The sequence below is a fragment of the Vicugna pacos genome, chromosome 25, assembly GCF_048564905.1.
Source record: "Vicugna pacos chromosome 25, VicPac4, whole genome shotgun sequence".
Taxonomy (NCBI): domain Eukaryota; kingdom Metazoa; phylum Chordata; class Mammalia; order Artiodactyla; family Camelidae; genus Vicugna; species Vicugna pacos.
This window is the reverse complement of record NC_133011.1, coordinates 1,648,551-1,668,745: the sequence shown is the minus strand read 5'-3', so window position 1 is coordinate 1,668,745 and position 20,195 is coordinate 1,648,551. Positions and strand designations below refer to the sequence as shown.

The 20,195-nt window shown below is 35.6% G+C and overlaps 1 pseudogene; it reads left to right on the top strand.

Annotated features, from left to right (window-relative positions):
- The window catches only part of LOC140689140 (tRNA (32-2'-O)-methyltransferase regulator THADA-like), a 126,166-nt pseudogene that overhangs the window by 7,500 nt on the left and 98,471 nt on the right, over nt 1-20,195 (top strand).

Below are 20,195 nucleotides of genomic sequence, written 5' to 3'. Positions count from 1 at the left end.
ATTTAAAAAAAAAATGCCTACTGGTTTTGATTTAGATTAGCTGAGGGAAAATTGGCATTACGTTTAATTTATCCTTTCAGTAAATTTTTATTATCATCTACCATGTGTCAAGTATTCTTCTAGGCATTGGAGATACAGTGAATAAAGCACTCTAGAAAGGAGGTTCCTTCTAAGGGGAAGATAGAAAATAGACAAATAAGCAAAATATATAGGAATTAGAGGGCATGAGTGTTATGGAGAAAAATAAAGCAGAGAAGTGGCAAAGGGAGCACCAAGGGTAGGGTGAGGTTGTAGTTTAAAATGTAGTAGTTATCTTAGATATCTTAATGTCATTGATAGAGGGAACGTTTGAGGTAGACTTGAAAGGGGTGAAGAAATGATTATTGGGTATATTTGAGGGAAGAGGGTTCCAGATGGAGGAAATAATAAGAACAAAGACTTTGACATGTTGTTGGACCAGAAGAGGGCTGTGTAGCTAGAGCTGCGTGAACAAGGATCAAGATGAGACCAGAGAAATAATGGTGGGACCAGATGTGTAGGGGCTTGTAAGTCATTGAAAGCCCTTTGGCTACTGCTTAGACTGAAAGGGACATTGTTGGACGATTTTAGACAGAGGAATAACCTGGTGTTTTAGTACTATCACTCTGGCTGCTCTGTTGAGGGTAGTCTGGGGGATGGGAGGGAGGCAAGATGGAAGCAGGGGACCAACTGAGAGATTACAGACCAGGGAGTTCCAATGACAGTGGTATGAAGTTATAATTTTCTGACAGTATTTTGAAGGTGTAGTTCAATATTTTTTCATTTGTATTATTTCCCTCCCTCCCTTTCACCACCCATTCCTCTGTCCGTATCCTTTTATGTACTATAAGGCTGTCAGATTTTTAATATTGGATTCTTTTTCTAGCTCACTGAATGGCCTACCTGAATTTTTTCTAAGTGAAGCTATACAAAGTTTTACTTCTCGTCTTCAGGAAGAATTGAATACTACTGATTTATACTCTTATAGGAAAGTTATTGACAATCTATCTTCCTGTATGGAGAACTTTGACTTAGGTAAGCCAGCTCTTTTCTAGTATTTTTTCTGACTCACACCTGTCATTACATCATTGTGTTAAATGATGTTTGGTCTTGATGCTCCTTACCCCACAGTGTTTTTCCCCCCCACAGGTAGAACAAGTGTTAATAATCTTCTTGAAAATGGTAAGTGCTATTATTTTACTTTATTCTGAGAGGTGTCTGCTTGTATATATCATTTTGGAACTGGTTCTTTTAAGTTTCTTGGCAATGAGTAGAGTACTACAGATGACTAAGGTACATACATCATACTCCTTTCTTTTGCATTTCTACTTCTATACTATGATATCATTTTAGGTAGCAGTGATTTAAAATATTTTCTTGGGCTGAAGTTAAAGTTCACGGTTTAAAATTTTTCATTATATTCTTTTTATTTCAGTGCTTCATTTTCTGCAGAAGAGTTTAATTGAAATCTCAGAAGAAAATAGGCAAGTGTTGTGTTTCCATGCTTGTGTATGTGTGTGTGCACATTTGCAGTTGTGCATTGTCTTTATACAAAGGAAATTTTTAAAAGGTTCCAGAATGTGCTCCTTTCCATCCCTCTCCATTAACATTAGACCTAATTATTTAAATTTATTTTTTAGAGGTTTGATATTTAATTTTAAAAAATCAAATAAATTATGAGAATAAATGAGAAAGGGAAGAGCTCTTTCCTCCACCTGAGTGTTCCTTTTTCATAGCATCCTGTTCTTATTTCACAGATGAAGTATCCTCTCTTATCTCTTTGAGGATATTAATGACAGTGTTTTTTGTTTGTTTTAAGTTTTCCTATCTTTACATGATCTCTATTTCTTCCAAGCTTTTTTTCTGTTTGCTGCCTTTGTCCACTCTATTTGTTGCTAGAAACTTTCCTCAGACATTGTGATCCTTGGCTGAGCACTCATTTAAGAATGGGGCACCAAGAGTTTATTTGAATCTCTATGCATATGGGAGGGGTTGATTATAAGTTTTATTGTAGGCTAGTCTAGCTGGGCTTTTTCATATGGGAACCCTTGAGGTCTTTTTCCAGTGGTAGCAGATTTGCCATGGAAGAATCTTTCAAACCATTGGCTTAATCTGGTTGCTGAGTGAAGGAAGAAGGCTGAAATCTTGGCATTTGGCATTCATTGTACATCTATTTACCTCATTCTCCTGTTTGCAGTATGATACTGTTGCCATGTCTGTGCTGTCTTTCTGTTCTGACATCTGCTGTTTTAGCTTCTCTAGAGGTAAACCAGTTGTTTGCTGGCTTAGAGGTATGATCCAGAGTTCTTATTCTTCTTCGGCAGACTTGTAGCCAGTCTTCCTGATTTCATCCCTACATTTACCACCACATCAAGGAGTACCTGGTGCCAAAAATTTCTTAGCCTTTCGGGGCTGCAAATCAGATTGCTCTGGGCTTGTTCTCTGGCTTAGTACTCACCTTTCCTGATTTTGCCAAGTTAGTTTATCACTCATCTATCTGCTTATAAAATGTTATTGTTGTCTTATTGTCTGTTTATCATTTGTGTCTTTTTATGTTTTAAATCCCTTGGCTGTTGGTTTAGGGAGGTTCTGGGGGAGAATAGAAGTATATCTGTGTGCCGTCTTTAACCCAAGATCTCTTTCTGCCTTACCTGGAACTCCTTCTCTGTCTCCTCTTACGCTCTTCTTCCTCTGCTCTCCTCTTAAGTGTGAGTTCTGTCCTTTTCATTCTGTTTGTTCTCAGTGCTTAATATCATCTACTTCTTTGTGTCAGCTACCATCTATGTACTTAGGATTCCCAGATTTATCACTCCTAATTAGATCTCTACCCTGGTGGTAGACTCATATAGTGGTTGCCTCCTGGGCATCCTGGATGTTTTACAGGTGCCTCAAATTCAGTGTGTCCAAAAGAACATTCACTGTCTTTTTATCTCTTCCCACAACCCTGGTAACTTCTATTCCACTTTCTGTCTCTTTGAATTTGCATTTTCTAGATACCTCAGATAAGTGGAATTCAGTATTTGTCCTTTTGTGTCTGGCTTATGTTACTTACAGTGTTATAAAGGTTAACCTGTATTGTTGGATGTATCAGAATTTCAGGCCTGTTTTAATGGCAGAATGATACTCCATTGTAGTATAAGCCACATTTTGTTTATCCATTCATCTGTTGATGGACATGTAGGCTGTTTCTACCTTTTCGTGAATGTGAATAATACTGCTATAAACACTGGCGTACAAGTATCTGTTTGAGTCTCTACTTTTAGTTCTTTGGGGCATATACTTAGGAGCAGAATTACTGTATCATGTAGTAATTCTATGTTTAACTTTTTGAGGAACCCCAAACTGTTTTCCCTGACTGTTGTTTTAATATCATTACTCTTGTGTTCTGCTATGTTGATAATTGAGAGGAACAAGGATAGAAGCTGGAAGACCAGTTAGGAGGCTTTTGAAGTAATAGTAACATAAAGGAGGGATGAGAGTGGCTCAGGCTGGGAGTAGCAGTGGAGGTGTTTTGATTCTAGATAGATTTTGGAGGTAGAACCAATAGGATTTTCTTACAGATGAGATGGTGGGGAGAGGAATCAAGGATGGTTACAAAGTTTTTGTAGGCTAGAGATCCTAGCAGGTGGAGCTGGTTTGGAGTTGTGGATAAGGTCACATTGTTTGAGATGTCTTTTCGACATCCAAGTGAAGATATTGAATAGGAAGTTGAATATACAAATCTGGAATTAGAAAGAGAGGTCGGGCTAGAGATGAAAATTGAAGGATTGTCAGCGTAGAGATTATAATTTAAAATTTATGAGCTAGATGAGCTCAGCACCACGGGACTGAATTAGATGGACAGAAGAAGGGGACTAAAGGCTGAGTTGTGGCGACCTCTGATAGAAAGAGGTCTGGGCGAAGAGGATGAACTAGCCAAGGCGCCTGAGAAGGAGCGGCAACGGTGGAGCAGGAGAAAACCTAGGAGAACCTGGCATCTTGGGAGCCAGGTGAAGAAAGTATCCAGGATAGGGAGTGTTCAGATTAATAAATTGTGTCATTTTTTTCTTGATTTGTTATGTTTACTTTAAAAAGAAGTGAGGCTGAGAAAAAGGGAAATTTGAGGTAAGTTAAGAGTGTTGAAAGTTTGCAATAAATGTCTACATAACTGGAATGTTTATGGGAATGGACCTAAGAGGCATAAATATTGATTATAATCTAAAGCTAATTTTGGCCTTTTGATTGAGGAGTATGTTTTATTTTGGAGAGAAATAGAAATGGTGACATTTTTGTTTGAGTTTTCTTTTGTAATAATATGTTTTCTTCATTGTAGAAAATTGGCTGGAAATCACATTGTTCAAACGCAATTGATGAATGACTTGTTGGTAGGCATTAGAGTTTCTGTGATGTTGGTACAGAAAATACCAGGTTTCCAGAGGAGTCGATTGAAGAGTTCTCCCACATGGCAAAGTATGTGTGAATTGCTGAGTATTTTTACCAAGTTTTTAACTGATGGTAAGTGTAAAAACATAAAAATGATGATTATAATTGTCAATCAGTTTTTGATACTAATGGTATGAAATATTTGATAATTAAAAGTGAGATGTAAAACTTCCCCTCCCCTAGCCCTTTAAAGTGGAGAAAGTTCCTGGATTACAAGGTTTTCATGCTTTATCTTTCAAATAACACCAATTCATCGAGGGATAATGTTGGAGGATTTTTCTAAATATATCTGTGCATGTGTTCATGTATATGTTGTATACAAAGAAGAAAACCTAACAATCTTAGTGTTGAAAAGCCACAGACTTTATAAAACAAAAGAAAATTCTTGAAAAACTTCCACATTTGGCAGGAAGATCTGGAAAGTTTAGTGTAATCCATGCATATCTCCTTAGCAGCAAGTATTACATTCAGATAATGACAGTCATTGTGGGGCTGGTCATTATTTCTCCTTATGTCTCATGTCACTTCTGTCCTTATGAACTGTACCACTGGGAAACCAAGTAGTTACTGGGAAGAGTGTCTTTATAAAAGTATTTCAACTTAGAAGTTAAAACGAAGTGATAGAATCAGGGATCACCATTTTGTAAGTCCCAGTGATTTGAGGTGGGCATTAAGCATCAATGACTGCTGACATTACAGAGACAGACAGGCAGGCAACGTGTACCACTTAAAGTCTTGCTTTTACCACCTAGAGTCTTCCTTAGGGATTGAACCTGAGACTGATCCATCTGTAGGTCACCTGCCAATTTGCAGGAATCACAGAGGACAGAAGAACTTGTTGAACTGCACTAGGAGTAAACAAACATCCAGATTGTGGGAAACTACAGGTTAAAAGGCCAGAGTTCTTCAACAAAAATTATAATAAAAAGAAAGAGACAGGGAGGGCACCTGTAGATTAAAAGACATATCAATTTAAAAAAAATGGACAAGACTTAATTATAGTGTCTAGGATGCACATTTGATTAATAAAGCTGTTTTTTGAAAATAAGGAAGTCATTACTATGAAAGTCAGGATAATGTTTACTCGGGGTTAGAGAGCGGGGCCTGTGATTGGGATGAGGCACATGGGTGAACCTTCTGGGCTGGATGGCTAAGTTTTGTTTCTTGCCTTGCATCAGTGGGTACAAGGGTGTTCACCTTCTAATAATTATTAAGCTGTACATTTGTTTTGGATGGTTTTCTGTATCTGTGTTTTATATTATAATAAGATTAACAACAAAGTGATACTTAACATATAAATATCTACATAAAAAGTTATATTACTTTTTCACCTCCTATTCTATATGGTAATTTGTATATGAATATTAACTTAATTAAAAAAAATTAATGGGTCTGTCCAGAGCCCTTGTTTGTAAAGAACAGTAACTGGTTTAGTTTTCCTAGGCTAATGGGAAAAAAAATAGTATCTCATTTTTGATATGTTTTTAACCCTGGAAACTAGTGGAAGTTCTAACTATATCATCTCATTAATACTTCTTTTCTTTATCTTTTTTTTTTCCATCCTGGAATCTCAGATAGACATGAAAAGGAAAGGTTTTCAGGGGGAAGGAGGTGGGAAGGGACAGACTGGAAGTTTGAAATTTATAGATACTGACAGGTGTATATAGAATAGATAAACAAGATTATACTGTATAGCACAGGGAGATAATATACAAGATCTTGTGGTAGCTCACAGTGAAAAAGAATGTGACAATGAATATATGTATGTTCATGTATAACTGAAAAATTGTGCTCTACACTGGAAATTGACACAACATTGTAAACTGACTATAACCAAATAAAATAAAAAAAATAAAAAAGGAAAGGTTTTTATTAAGGCATAATGTAGACATCTTTTTAAAGGATATTTCCTTTTAAAAAAGGAATTTGTTAATGTAAAGAAAAACTTTAATTGGTGAAATGCAGAGAAGACATGTTAATGTGAGGCAATCACTTTTCTGAGAAGCTGATGGCACTTAATCAATGCTATTCTTTCCTAAGATTTTAAACTTCATGTATCAAAGTGTTTAGCTGTAAGTAACAGAAAACTGAAATTCAGGGATGTAAGCAAATGTGCCTCCCCACATAACAAGTTCAGAGGCAGGTGCTCCAGGACTACTGTAGGCAGTTTGGGCCAAACATCTCTGCCTTTCTGCTTTACCATCTTCAGCTGTTGGCTTTCACCCCCATGTTTGTTGTTTCATGGCTGTTATATGACTGCTGTAACTCCAGACATCATGTCTGTATTCAGAGCAGGAAGGAAGACCAGTTGCATCTTTACCTTTAATCAGGAAGAACAAAAATAGCCAAGGGATTACTGCTTACATTCCCATTGGCCTGAATCCTCATATGGTACCTTTAGTCGCAAGGAAGATTGAAGAAGCAGGTATCCTGCCTGTGGCTGGGCATATGAATGTCCCAATCAAAGTCACAGTTCTGTTAACAGGGATAAAGGGCAGAAATGAATATTTAGTAGGAAATTTTTAGTAGGTGTTCATAATTCTTACCCCAAGTTGAATAATTCACCTATTATTTTCTATACTTTCTCACAAACCAGAGGCTAACAGAAAACCAGAAGAATATAGTAAGCTAAGGTGGTTTGGTTATATTGGGTACCATGCCGACAGTAGCAAAGTTTGTGGTTAGCACTGATGTAAGCTCTTTATGCATGCCCTGAAATCACTTGAAGAAAAAGTAATGCATGTGGGGGTTGGAATGCAGAGGCATCAGTGGAGGGGAGGGGACATGTGGTATTGCTGATAGATATGCTGGGAGTGAGTGGATGTTAGTGGAGAAAAGAAGAAATCACATCTGTTGAGAATGTGCTAGCTATAAAAGCCTTTATGTTCATTATTCATTTCAGCCTTACAACTGTGTCAGTTAAGTGTTATATTTTTCCCATTTTACAGAAAAGCTGAGTCCCTGGGAAGTTAAATAACTTACCCAAGTCCTGTTCACCCAGGAAGTTGTCAGGCTAGAAATTGCACTCAGGACTGTCTGACCTCACAGCATCTGCTCTGTCTGCTGCACCACAGTATCCATCATCCTTTAATACATGCTTTCTACTTTTTTACCTAATAGATGACCTCTTACAAACAATTCAGAGTACATCTGGATTAGCTGTTATTCTTTTTATTAAAGCTATGTTTCATCCACCTGAAAAGATTCCTGATTTGGTAAGTACATCTCTTTTTAAGAATTATACTTTATTGATAATTAGACACATGTTTTAAAAATGTTTTTAAAGAAGTGAATTTAAGAAAAAATTTTATTGGCACAGTCAGAACCTTTCTGATGGCCTTTTTCTCTTACTATAAGAGACAGCTTCAAAAATTTAGATAAAGCAGAGAGAAGACAATAATACCTATAAATCCATCTCACAAAGGTAATCATTATCAATGTTATTTGGTGTATATCTTTGTTTATTTCTAGTGTTGTTCAGTTCCATCTCTCAGTATCATAAAAGATATTTGTAGTATTAAAATTGTACAGAGATTAATGTGTAGATATATACGGTAATAACTTTTGATAAGTATGTTGTTTTTATTAAAAATAACTCAAATATTGTACTTTAGACAGGAATCACTCTGGAATCAATTGTTCAGTAAATTTGACTCTATGGGAAGTGTGAATTAATAATTTGAGCCACAATTCTTGTGTTTAGTACTAGCAGTTTTTTTTTCTTGCTGTATTATCTAGGGAGTTATTTTAGTTCTCTACTAAGAGCAAAATGACTTTATGCCAAATAGGTATGTACAAGATCACACAAAGTAATTATCATTGGATAAAATTAAATTTTTTTATTTCTCAAATCACCTCTAACAAAACATTAGTTAATAAGCTCATCCACCTGCAGGTGGCGATGTGTTGTGCCCTACCAGAACATTCAAACCAGCAAAATGGTTCATGTGCTTAGATTTAATTTTTTTTGTTTTGATGTAGTAATAATTTTAACACTTGCGGCTTTTTCAGCTTTAGATTCAGTTATTTTTCCAAGGATGTTTCAGGGAAAAAGAGAATTTTGGATTTGTATTTTGAAGTATCTCTAGAAATTTTCAGAGGCCTTATCTGTAATCAGCTTCGTTGTATTTTTCCAGATTAGTAGTTTGCTTCTCGGTTCAGTGGACTGTGCCAGCGTCCCCGCGTGGCTTTTGGACTGCTGCGGGAACCTTTGCTGTGCTGATGTCTCCCAGTCAGCTCTCTTATTCCTGTGTCAGGGGACGCTCACCATGTTGGACTGGCAGGATGGGAGGATGGGCCCCAGTCGGGAGGCTCTGCTCTTGGATACTGTGCATGTTTTGTTCACCTTGAGTTCACAGTGAGTTTTGATGCTGCTGTCTCATATTTTGTTTTGCTTGTCAGACATTTAAAAGAAGGCAGTGAAGCCAGCTTACTTAGAAATTCAATGGAAAGTGGTCAGGATAATCCTAAATTAAAAGGGAGATATGTGTAGGGAATGAAGTAAATGTGAAAGTAGAACAAGAGAAGGTGGGATAATGGGAGAGAGAAACTATTGGTGCAGGTTAACCTATAGTGACCATTTTCAAAATTAATTTAACATTCAGTCTCTAATGCAAGCATTTTCAAAAAGCCTATGAAAATTTCTATACATATAATACTTTAGTTCTTATGAATAACTTCTGGTAGGTAATTTGATGTGATCCTCACCTGTCTGATAGATAGGATAGGAAGTCTAATCTATTGAATGGGTAGAGTGAAGCTTAGGAAAGTAAATGCTTACCTAACAGTATATTTTGGACAAGCACCCAAGCCAGAGCTGTAACAAGGTCTTCTAACTCCACTGGATTGTACTTTGTGGGTTTTTTGGTGTAAATTGTGCATATTTCAATGTAATTTAGATCTACTTTTTAAAAACAGCTTTATTGAGATATAATTCATATACCATATAATTCATCCATTTATGATGTACAGTTCCTTTTTTTGTATGTATATATTTTTATTGAAGTATAGTCAGTTTACAGTGTGTCAATTTCTGGTATACAGCACAATTCTTCAGTCATATATGAACATACGCATATTTGCTTTTATATTCTTTTTCAAAAAACTTCTTTATTGTTTATTTTATAACAGCTTTATTGAGACATACTTTATATTTCCATACAATTCACCTATTTAAAGTATGTAATTGAATTTTTTTTTTAGTATGTTTGTAGGGTTGGGCAACTATCACCATAGTCAACTTTAGAATATTTTCATTACCCCCTAAAAAACCCCATTCTCTCTAATATTCTCCTGTCCTATCCCCTCAGTATATTTTAAAACACCTGGGAAACCATCATCACAATTAAAATAATGAACATTTCCATCACCCCCCAAAGTTTCCTTGTGTTCTTTTTTGGATTAATTTTTATTAAATGGAAAGATTCATGTACAAATTTGAGATCTGTTTTGGCTTTGTTTGTTGTATTTTTTTGTGTTGTTATAAATTTAATAATGATTTGATTTTCTGATCATTCTTTATGTTTTATATGTTTAAAGTCTACATGATTATAAAATGAAATTACTTTTACTGGTCAGTTTATAATAACATGGCTCATTTTTCTTCAGGATCAAGGAGTCAACTCTGGAAATGTTTCTGTCTAGAATTTTGGTGTGTTGGACTAATTCTGCCATACATGTCCTTGAATCAAGTTCCCCAAGCCTAAAGGACAGTCTGAATGGGAATTCAAGCATAGTTAGGAGACTTTTGGAATATATCTATACCCACTGGGAACATCCATTGGATGCTTTGAGACACCAGACCAAAATCATATTCAGAAATATTCTCCAAATGCACCAGCTCACTATAGAAGAGCCAAAAAAGTCAGATTTGGCCACTGATCATTTCATTTTGGAACTGACTGAGAGTCTTCTGCGATTGGAATGGCATAGTAAAGGAAAGTACACATGCCTTGGTTGTTTAGTAGAGTACATAGGAATTGAACATATTTTGGCATTAGCTAAAACTGTTCCATCGCAAATCTTAGAGGTGATGGGGGATCAGTCATTGGTACCTTATGCAAGTGACCTGTTGGAAACTATGTTTAAAAACCATAAGAGTCGTTTGAAATCCCAGGCTGTCGACAACACTTGGATTGATAAGTGGCATGAGACTTGGGTTTCTCCTCTCCTTTTTATACTGTGTGAAGGAAATCTGGATCAAAAATCTTACGTGATTGATTATTACTTGCCAAAATTACTGAATTGCAACCCTGACAGCTTAAGCTACATGGTAAAGATTCTTCAGACTTCTGCTGATGCTAAAACTGGTAAGAAGATGAATTTTTATTGTTGTAATTTCTAGTTAGGATGCTTAAATATGGGTACCTAGGCAGATGTTGACCATATTTGAATTTAAATATTACCACTTCCATAAATAGTGAGGGAGGATATTAATTATAGAGATTTTGGATTGAAACAAATGTTTCTGTACCTAGCTGTACAGAGATTTTCGGCTGAAGGCATTTCTATAAGCTAAAGATTAATTCCAATTATCATTATGAGGTTCCTTTTATTACTAGGTTTTAATTCATTTTACTAAGTTTTTATTTGTTATTTAATTGTCAAACTGGAGTGAAAGTTTGTGTGTTTTAAATAATTTGCTTATTCAAGTGATTGAAACAGTAATTAAAAATTGTTTTAGACAAGGTTAAAGACAGGCAAATTGGCAGTAGCAAGTATTTGTCTCTGGGAAAGAGATAAAAAAATTTAGAAGCATCACCTCAAGAAACAGCTGTCTCTGGTCATTTAGAATAGGTGTAAACATTCCACTGAAACTCGGTAACCCTGAACGAATCACTGCATTAAAGCATAATTTAGTGATTAATATATAAAATAATGATCCGGACTCATCATGTAAATCTTAAAATTACTACATTCTGCTTAGCAAAGCAGGAATATGGTACTTTACATCACATTTTAAGGATATTTCCAACTAAAATTTAAATTAAAAACTTTCAGTCCTTCAGAGAATAACCATGAGATAGCTGGAAAATTTGATTCTTGTATACAAAAATGAGCCATTGTTTATCGTTTTTAACAACAATTGTTCTTGCTTTTTTGAGAAGCCACCTAAAGGTGAGGGCTCATGGATCTGTTCTGAAGTAAGGCAGTCTTTCTTTTTAAATCACGGTGTCTGTGAGTCAGAGCTCCGCGTCCCCTTAGTAAGGGCTGATATCTGGCCTCTGAAGGCATCAAGTTCTTTGTGATCCTCCTTTTATCTTCTTTGCTAGGAAGAAACAGTGATTTCAAAATATACAGAGAGGTTCTGTGTTTATTTTTAGAGAAATAATGGTCTTCAGTCACTAAAGTGTTTTTCAGCTGTAAGTCATCTTAGTTATTTTTATGGTTTTAAATATTTCTCCACCTGATTTTTTTCCTGATTGACTTCCTGATTTATTTTCTCACTGTCAAGGAAAAGGTAAAAATATCAGCCAAAGATTATGATTTTTTTTAAGTTAACAGTAAGTGGATTGTACTTACTGAAATTACTGACATATGAACTATTAAATCCTCAGAAATAATGATTTTATAATAGGAGTACTATTTCATGTTAGAATTTAGCCGAAAATACATGATTTTTATTTCTTGAAATAAAATGTTAACTGCAAACATGAAAATGTGGTAGTTGTTAAATAGCACAGTGGTGGCCTTTGTTATTGTGCTTTTGAGACAGGAGTGATCTTTTTCATCCTTAGGGTCTTATGATAGCAGAGGGTCTCTGGGAGCTCTGATGGCATGTCTGCGAACAGCTAGAGCTCATGGGCATCTTCAGTCTGCAACTGATGCCTGGAGGGACCTTGTGTCCAGTGAAAGAATAAAGCAAGGCTTAATTCATCAGCACTGCCAAGTAAGTAAACAAAATAATGGGGAATGCATACATGCAGTAGATCCCTGATTCATTTGTTCATTTAGCAGTGTGATATGGAGGCCCCTATGTTATGCCCAGCACTGTTTTAGGGGCTCCGTAAGAATGCATAGAAAGTGAAAAGTGTAGACATGACACTCAGGCTACTTAAAGTTTAGATGGGGGAATAAGAAAACCTCCATAAAACAACTGGAAACTCTGAAAAGACAATAAAGATACGACTGTACCTTTATGTGTAAGAACTTGGGAGGCTCAGAAGAGATTGATCTGAGTGTAGGTGGTGGTTGATTAGGAAAGTGATAAATGTGATCAAAGGAGAGGAAGCTCTGGCACCTGCTTAGCATGGAAGGATGCAAATAAACAAGGGCTGAAGGGAGATTGAGGACCTTGTTTGGTAGGAGTGGAGTATTTTGTCCATTTTGTGGACACTTCCAATGCTTGACTAAAGACTACAGATTTTATCCAGTTAAGTGGAGACCAGAGACACTCTGCTTCAGCCAGGAAGTGGCATGAATGGAAACAGATGAGTTGCCAGATGGGAGCAAAAAGAAACCAAGAGGCCAGTTAGATGTGCATGATGGTAATTGGAGGGTGAGATGATGGTGTCTGGGTGCAAAGTGGTCACTGAGGAAAAAGAAAAGAGTGAAGTTGAGCATACTGTGGAATAAGAATCAGGATTTTTGACTTCTGTAAATACCCAATTTATACATTTATGTAGAATAATTTTGTTGGAAATAACCAAAGGACCTTTGGGATTAGGGAAGCTTTCTGAGGTACATATGGGTAAACTGAGGTTTACTGGGTTTTTTCCCCCTTTGGTAGCCTGTGTAAGTAATTAAACATGTCAAGTGGTTTAGGTTTTGCTTATTTCATTGAAAAGGCACCATTCTATTGCTTGCTGTATTTTAGGTACGGATCGATACATTGGGCTTGCTTTGTGAAAGTAATCGAAGCACAGAAATTGTTTCCACAGAAGAAATGCAGTGGATTCAGTTCTTTATCACATACAACCTTAACAGTCAGTCTCCAGGAGTGCGGCAACAGATTTGTTCTCTTCTTAAAAAGGTAGAATTTCTCATCATAAAGTGTAGGAAAGTGGTGAACTTTGCTCTGGAAATCATTTTTTAAAACGAGGCCAGGTTTTGGCAGAGTGTGGGGAGTAATGGTCATGGGATTGGACGCCCACGGCTCTTCGTGGCCCTTCTGTGAACTGTTTGTTCTATGATTCCATAAAGTGTACATTTGGGATTAAAATCTAAAGTGAAAATTCCTTTCATTTTGGTGTAATAAATCAACCTTAAGCTCTTTTTTTTTGAAAGAAAAAAACCCTAGTGCTGGAGTTTTCAGGGTGTAAGGTAACTTAAGAAAACTTTGGTAAGAAGAGGAAGAATGCCCTTATATTTTTATAAATGCCCCAAGAAACAGTCATTATTAAATAATTCAACTTAATTAACCCCACCACATGTTTCTGGGGTGAAGAGTTGGTAGAGTATAGAAGTGAGTGTATCACCTTTAGGTTCATGCTGACCCAGGGGAAATGGGAGAACGGTGGTTTAATGACTGTGTCTTCTGGTTTGCAGTAATATTTTGGTTTTTTGATTTCAAAAATGTAAATGTTAATTCTCTGTCAAAAAGAAGCATTACTGTGTAAATATTAAGAGTTTAAAAACCAGTATTCCCCTTGCCTGAAGTTTTAGTCTAAAGAATTTAGAAAGTTCTTCCTTTGCCTTTCAAGCTGATGTTTAAAGTTAATGTGGCTCACATATGCTTCATTTTTCTTTTTCTCAAAGTTGTTTTGTAGGATACAGGAAAGTTCACAGGTACTTTATAAACTGGAGCAAAGTAAATCCAAACATGAACCAGAGAATGAGTTAACCAGACAGCACCCTTCTGTTTCTTTAGAGCAATATAAGGTAGGTGGTATATTTCTAGACACACAGATTTAACCTAAGACAATTATGAATAAACATTAAAGGGGAATAAATAGAAGTCTCTTGGTGAATAGTGTTTCTGTGTTTTTTCCCTTCAATCTGGGTTTTACATACTCCTTCTGGTGCTTTGACACTTCTGTTGTGGTAACCTGAGTTGTGGAACCAGGGCTGAACTTGAAGTCTCATACAGAATAACATTAATGGGCTAACCTCAATATTTTACAGTTTATCTGGGCCAGATGAATGTAGTACTTTAACAAAAAGGTAATTGCCTGAATGCTTCTGGTGAAGGAAATCAATATTCATACAGCTTTAACACAAGTCAGGGCAGAAGGATCATGTTTTTGCAAAAAAAAAAAGTTTTTTCTGATTTGGACTATAGCTAGAATTGTATTCCTTGGTTTTTCTTTTTTTAATTAAAAAATTTGGTGTAATTGACATATTATATTAGTTTCAAGTGTACAGCACAGTGATTTGATATTTGTATGTATTGGGACCTGATTACCATACATTCTAGTCAATATCTGTCACTAAAGTTACAAAAAGTTTTTTCTTCACAGCTTTTCAATATACAATACAGTGTTATTAACTATAGTCACTATACTGTGCATTATATCCCATGACCTCTTTATTTTATAAATGGAAACTTCTACTTCTTGACTCTATTCACCCGTTTTGCCAACCACCAGCTTCCCCACCCCCTCAGTAACCACCAGTCTGGTCTCTGTATTTATGAGCTTGTTTTTGTTTTTTTAAAATTTTTTTTTTCATTCTGCATAGAAGTGAGATCATATAGTATTTGTCCTACTCTGTCTGACCTATTTATTTACCTGTTTATCCATCCATGGACACTCAGATTGTTTCTGTATCTTGGCTATTGTAAGTAATACTGCAGTGAACATGGGGGTTCACATAGCTTTTAAAATTAATGTTTTCGTTTTCTTCCATACTTCTTGTTGACTCTACAGAGATACGATTCATTAAAGTTATGAACTCATGGTCAAAGGTGCCAATCTGAATTGTCAAGCAAAGTGAACAAGTAGTATTTTTTTTAAAAATCTTTTCTCTCTTAATTAGAAAAACTAAGTCCACTCTTTAGAGTGATACTTTGACGAAAACCTGTTGTGAGTTAGCTCAATTATACTTACTGTAAATTTTTTTTTTTTTTAGAATTTCATGTCATCCATTTGCAGCAGTCTTTTTGAAGCATTATTTCCTGGCTCTTCCTACCCAACTAGATTTTCAGCTTTAACCATTTTAGGCTCAGTAGCTGATGTTTTTCCTGTACCAGAAGGTAAGTTTTCAGTAATGTTTGGGGAAACTATTTGTTTTCTTGCCAAACATACTTTTTCAACATTTTGTTTCCCTTGAGTTTCAGGTTTGTTGTCTTTTGTTTAGATTCTTATGGGAGGTGTTAGTCTCACTATATAATTCTTACGTAGACATTATTCAGTTTCCCAGTAAGGGACATAAGGGAGAGAAACTTCTTAGTGATCATTATTTGCCAACCCAAAACTACAGTTTCATGGATTATGCTTACTATGAGAAAAGCTGCTGCCCTCACCCCCTAATGCGTGTGTTGCTGCTTTAGGATGCCCAGTCTGTTCTTTATGTTTAAAAAATTAAAACACTAATAGTTTCCCTTATGTGTAACATTCCTTAGTGACTCTTTGTGGTTAAAATGTGGTTTCCCTTATATGCTATCTGTTTCGTAAGTCTCAACCTGGTTTCGGAAAGACAATATAAGGATGTCATTTCCAGGCATTCTGGTTTGATCACACCAAGAGATTAGAGATTAGAGTGATATGGCTGTAAGCCGGGGTACTCTGTGGGGTACTCAAGAGGATGAATATTTAACTTCCCTCTTTTGAATTGTTTTATTTTCCTTTTTGACAAGAAATGATTTTTGTGCTTGTATATGAGTGTATATATATTTTAGTGTGGATTTTTTTGTTTGTGCTCAATCTTCCTTGACTGTGGACAGACAGAAAAATGTCCTGCTCTTTTAGAGGGAATGGCCAGAGGGCCAGGGAGCTTTATACTATAGTTGGGTTTTTTTTTTTAAGTTTAAATTTTTAGACAAAGTATAATTTTTGGTGGAGAGACAGTTATTTGTGGTTAATACAGGTTTGCTTCACTTGAAGAAAACCATTTTTTCAAGTTTTTGTTTTGAAAAAGTTGAAACTAACAATGAATTTTCAAGAATAGTTCAGACATATACCCTTTACCTAGATTTGTAAGTTGTTATTATTTTGCCATATTTGCTTTGCCTCACTGTCTCATTAATTTTCTAACCATAATACAATGATCAAATTCAGGAATTCATGTTGCTACAATGCTGTTATCTAATATATAGTCCACATTCAAATTATTCCAGTTTAACTAACAAATGGCTTTTTAATAGCAAAAAAACTTTTCCCCACAATCCAGGAACCAGCCCAAGATCACACATTGCATTTTGTTGTTGTGCCTCTTGAATCTTTTTCTATCTGGAAAGTTTCATATTTCATGACATTAACATTTTGGAAGAACGTATCTCAGTTTGGGTTTGTCTTATTATTTTCTCATAATTTGGTTCAGGTTTTGCATTTTTGGCAGGAGTACTACTGCACAGGTGATGTAGTGTACTTTCTCAGGGCATGCTATCAGGAGATACATGATGTTGGTCTGTCCTGTTATTCATGATGATAAATTTGATCACCTGATTAAGGTAAATGTAATAGGCTGAAAAATGACCTCTGAAAGATACCCACACCAAATCTTAGAACCTGTGAATATGAACCTTACTTAGAAAAGAGATCTTTGAAGATATGGCTAAGTTAAAGGTCTTAAAATGGGATAATCTTGGATTATATGGATAGGCCTAAATGCAGGTGTTGTTATGAGAGAGAGACAGAGGGAAATGTGACAAATAGAAAAGGAGAAGTCATTGTGAAGCTGGAGGTAGAGATTAGAGTGATATGGCTGTAAGCCAGGGAATGCCAGCCACCAGAAGCTGAAAGAGATGAGGAATGAATTCTCTCTTAGAGCCTCGAGAGTGAGCATCGCCTTACAGACACCTTGATTTCAGACTTCTGGCTTCCACAACTGTGAGAAAATAGATTTCTGTAGTTTGAAGCCACCAAATTCAAGGCAATTTGTTACAGCATCCACACACAGAAAATGAATTCACCCAGGAGGTAATGCAAATTGAGTAAAGCCATACTGTACCCATTAACTGTAAACGAGGCTGAAGAAGCATGACCGTGGAATACAGGATGGGTAATGAAAATTCATTCTTCATCTTTATCTCAAGGATATTAATGTGGGTTTTTATATTATTTTATAGAAGGACTGTGATTTGGGATTAGTATAATGGTTTTTGCCTTTCTTCAAGTATGTCCTAGTTCAAGAAGAATAACCCACATGCATCTTTCTCACTTGGAATAAGATGTCACAGTATTCATGATGAAAAATGGGCTTCCACAATTAGACTAAAATGGTTTGTTCATCAAATATTTAGTGTCAAGGATATGCAATGTGCAAAACAGAATGCTTCCCGTTTTTAGCTTAGATTTTAGTGAAGGGAGACAGACAGTAAATTAACAAGGAATGCATAGAATTTCAGATGGGGATATACTAGTAGAATGCAAAAATATTTCAGGAAGAGTAGGGCAGGGGAATTCAGGGTACCTGGGAGGTTGGGAGTTCTAGCTGTTTCATACAGCAGTGTCAGAGAAGGCTTCCAATTTGAACAGAGCTCTTAAACAACCAATGGATCGAAGAAAAAAATCACAAGGGAGATTAGCAAATACTCTGAGAGGAATGAAAACAAAAATACAATTTACCAAAACTTATGGGATGATGCAAAAGCAGTGCTCATAGGGAGACTTATGACTGAATGCCTACATTAAAAAAGAAAAAAGATCTGAAATCAGTAACCTAACTTTATGCCTCGTGAAATTAGAAAAAGAGCAAACTTAACCCAAAGCTGCAGAAGGGAGGAAATAATAAAGATTAAAACAGAGATAAAAGAAATAGAGAATAGAGAAACAATACAGAATCAACGAAACCAAAAGTTATTTTTTTAAAAGATCAACGAAATTGAGAAAGTTTTTGCTATACTGACCAAGAATGAAAAAAAAGAAGGCACAAATAACTAAAATCAGAAATAAAAGTAAAGACGTTTCTGCTGACCTTAAAGAAATGAAAAGGATTATAGGATAATACTGTGAACAATTATAATATATTTTCAATAAATTAACCTGGATGAGATGGACAAATTCTTAGAAACATACAGATTGCTGGCTCAAGGAGAAATGGAAAATTTGAACAGACTTATATTATAACAAATAAAGAGATGGAATCAGTAATCAAAAGCCTCTCAAGCAAAGAAAAGTACAGGGATGGGGGTGGCTTTCCTGGTGCATTCTACCAAACATTTAAAGAATTAACACAATCCTTCTCAAAATTCAAAAAAATTGAAGAAGAATGAACTCTTCCTAACTCATTCTACAAAGCCAGCATCACTCTGATACCAAAGCTAGACAGAAGTACCACAAGAGGAGAAAACTACAGCCAGTGTCTTTTATGAATATAGATGCAGAAATTCTCAGCAAAATGCTAGCAAATCAAATCCAGCAGCATATTAAAAATATTATAAACTTTAACTAAGTAAGTGGAATTTATCCCAGGAATGCAGGGGTGTTTCAACATAACAAAAAAATAGTGACTGTAATGCACCACATTAGAATGAAGGGGGGTAAAATGTTAATCTCAATCAATGCAGAAAAAGCATTTACAAAATTCAGTACCCTTTTATGATACATGAATATTTAGCAAACTAGGAATAGAAGGGAGCTTCCTCAATATGATAAAAAAGGACATTCATAAAAAGCCCACAGCCAACACCATATTCAGTGGTGAAAGATTGAAACCCCGCCCTTAAGACACAGGTACTCATTTTCACTGCTGCTATTCACCATTGTACCAGAAATTTTAGCCAGCACCATTAAGTAAGAAAAAGAAATAAGACGCATCCAAATTGGAAAAGAAGAAGCAGATTTGAGGAGAGGGGTGAATGAAGTGACAAAAACTTCATTTGCTTGTCCTAGGAATTTCACTGGGTTGCGCTAACTTGTGAGTTAAGATTAAATAAGAAACTCACATGCTGATTTATATCAAATACCATTTCTCAAATTAAGCCTAGGAATTTTTTCAGGTATTACCAGGAGTTGGTTGATTTGTTGAATGTTAACTATTCTTCACATTTTGCTGTGAAACCGATTATTCCCTCTGGTTTACTCTTAATCTTAAAAAGTTAAATGGATTCAGTGACTGCCATTATTCTTTAGTGATAGTTTTTCTGTTCATGTCTTGGTTGGCTGAAATTCATCTTTCTTTGAGAAGAGTTTTTGGGGAAACGTAATTCTTAATTTCGTACACATTCAAAAATATTGCTGTTATACTTCATACTGGAATGGATTTTGATAGACAGTTTTTCATCACCCCTTTTTTCCTTGCGGATTTTGTAAGCATTGCTCCACTATCACCTAGCACTACATATTGCTATGGTGAAGAGTGAAGCCAGACTAATTTTTTTCCACTTTGTGGATGAATTGAACTTTTTGCCTGAATGGCCAAAAGATTCCTTCTATATCATTGACATCCACTGAATGCTATTAGAATGTGTATTGTATTGATTGTTCTGTGTCAGTTCACCTAAGACATAGTAGGACTTTGAACTGTAGGTCAAGAAGGCTTATGAAGATTTTTTAAAAAGATGTATTTCTAAATTTACTTGTTTATATTTGTTTGTTTAAAAAATAACTTAGGTATCTTCTCTTATAATATATAACCTTTTGAAAGAGGATGAAATAGTTTTAACAGATTTTTAAAAAATGTTTATTTCCTATTTAGAGAACTTTAATACTTATTTT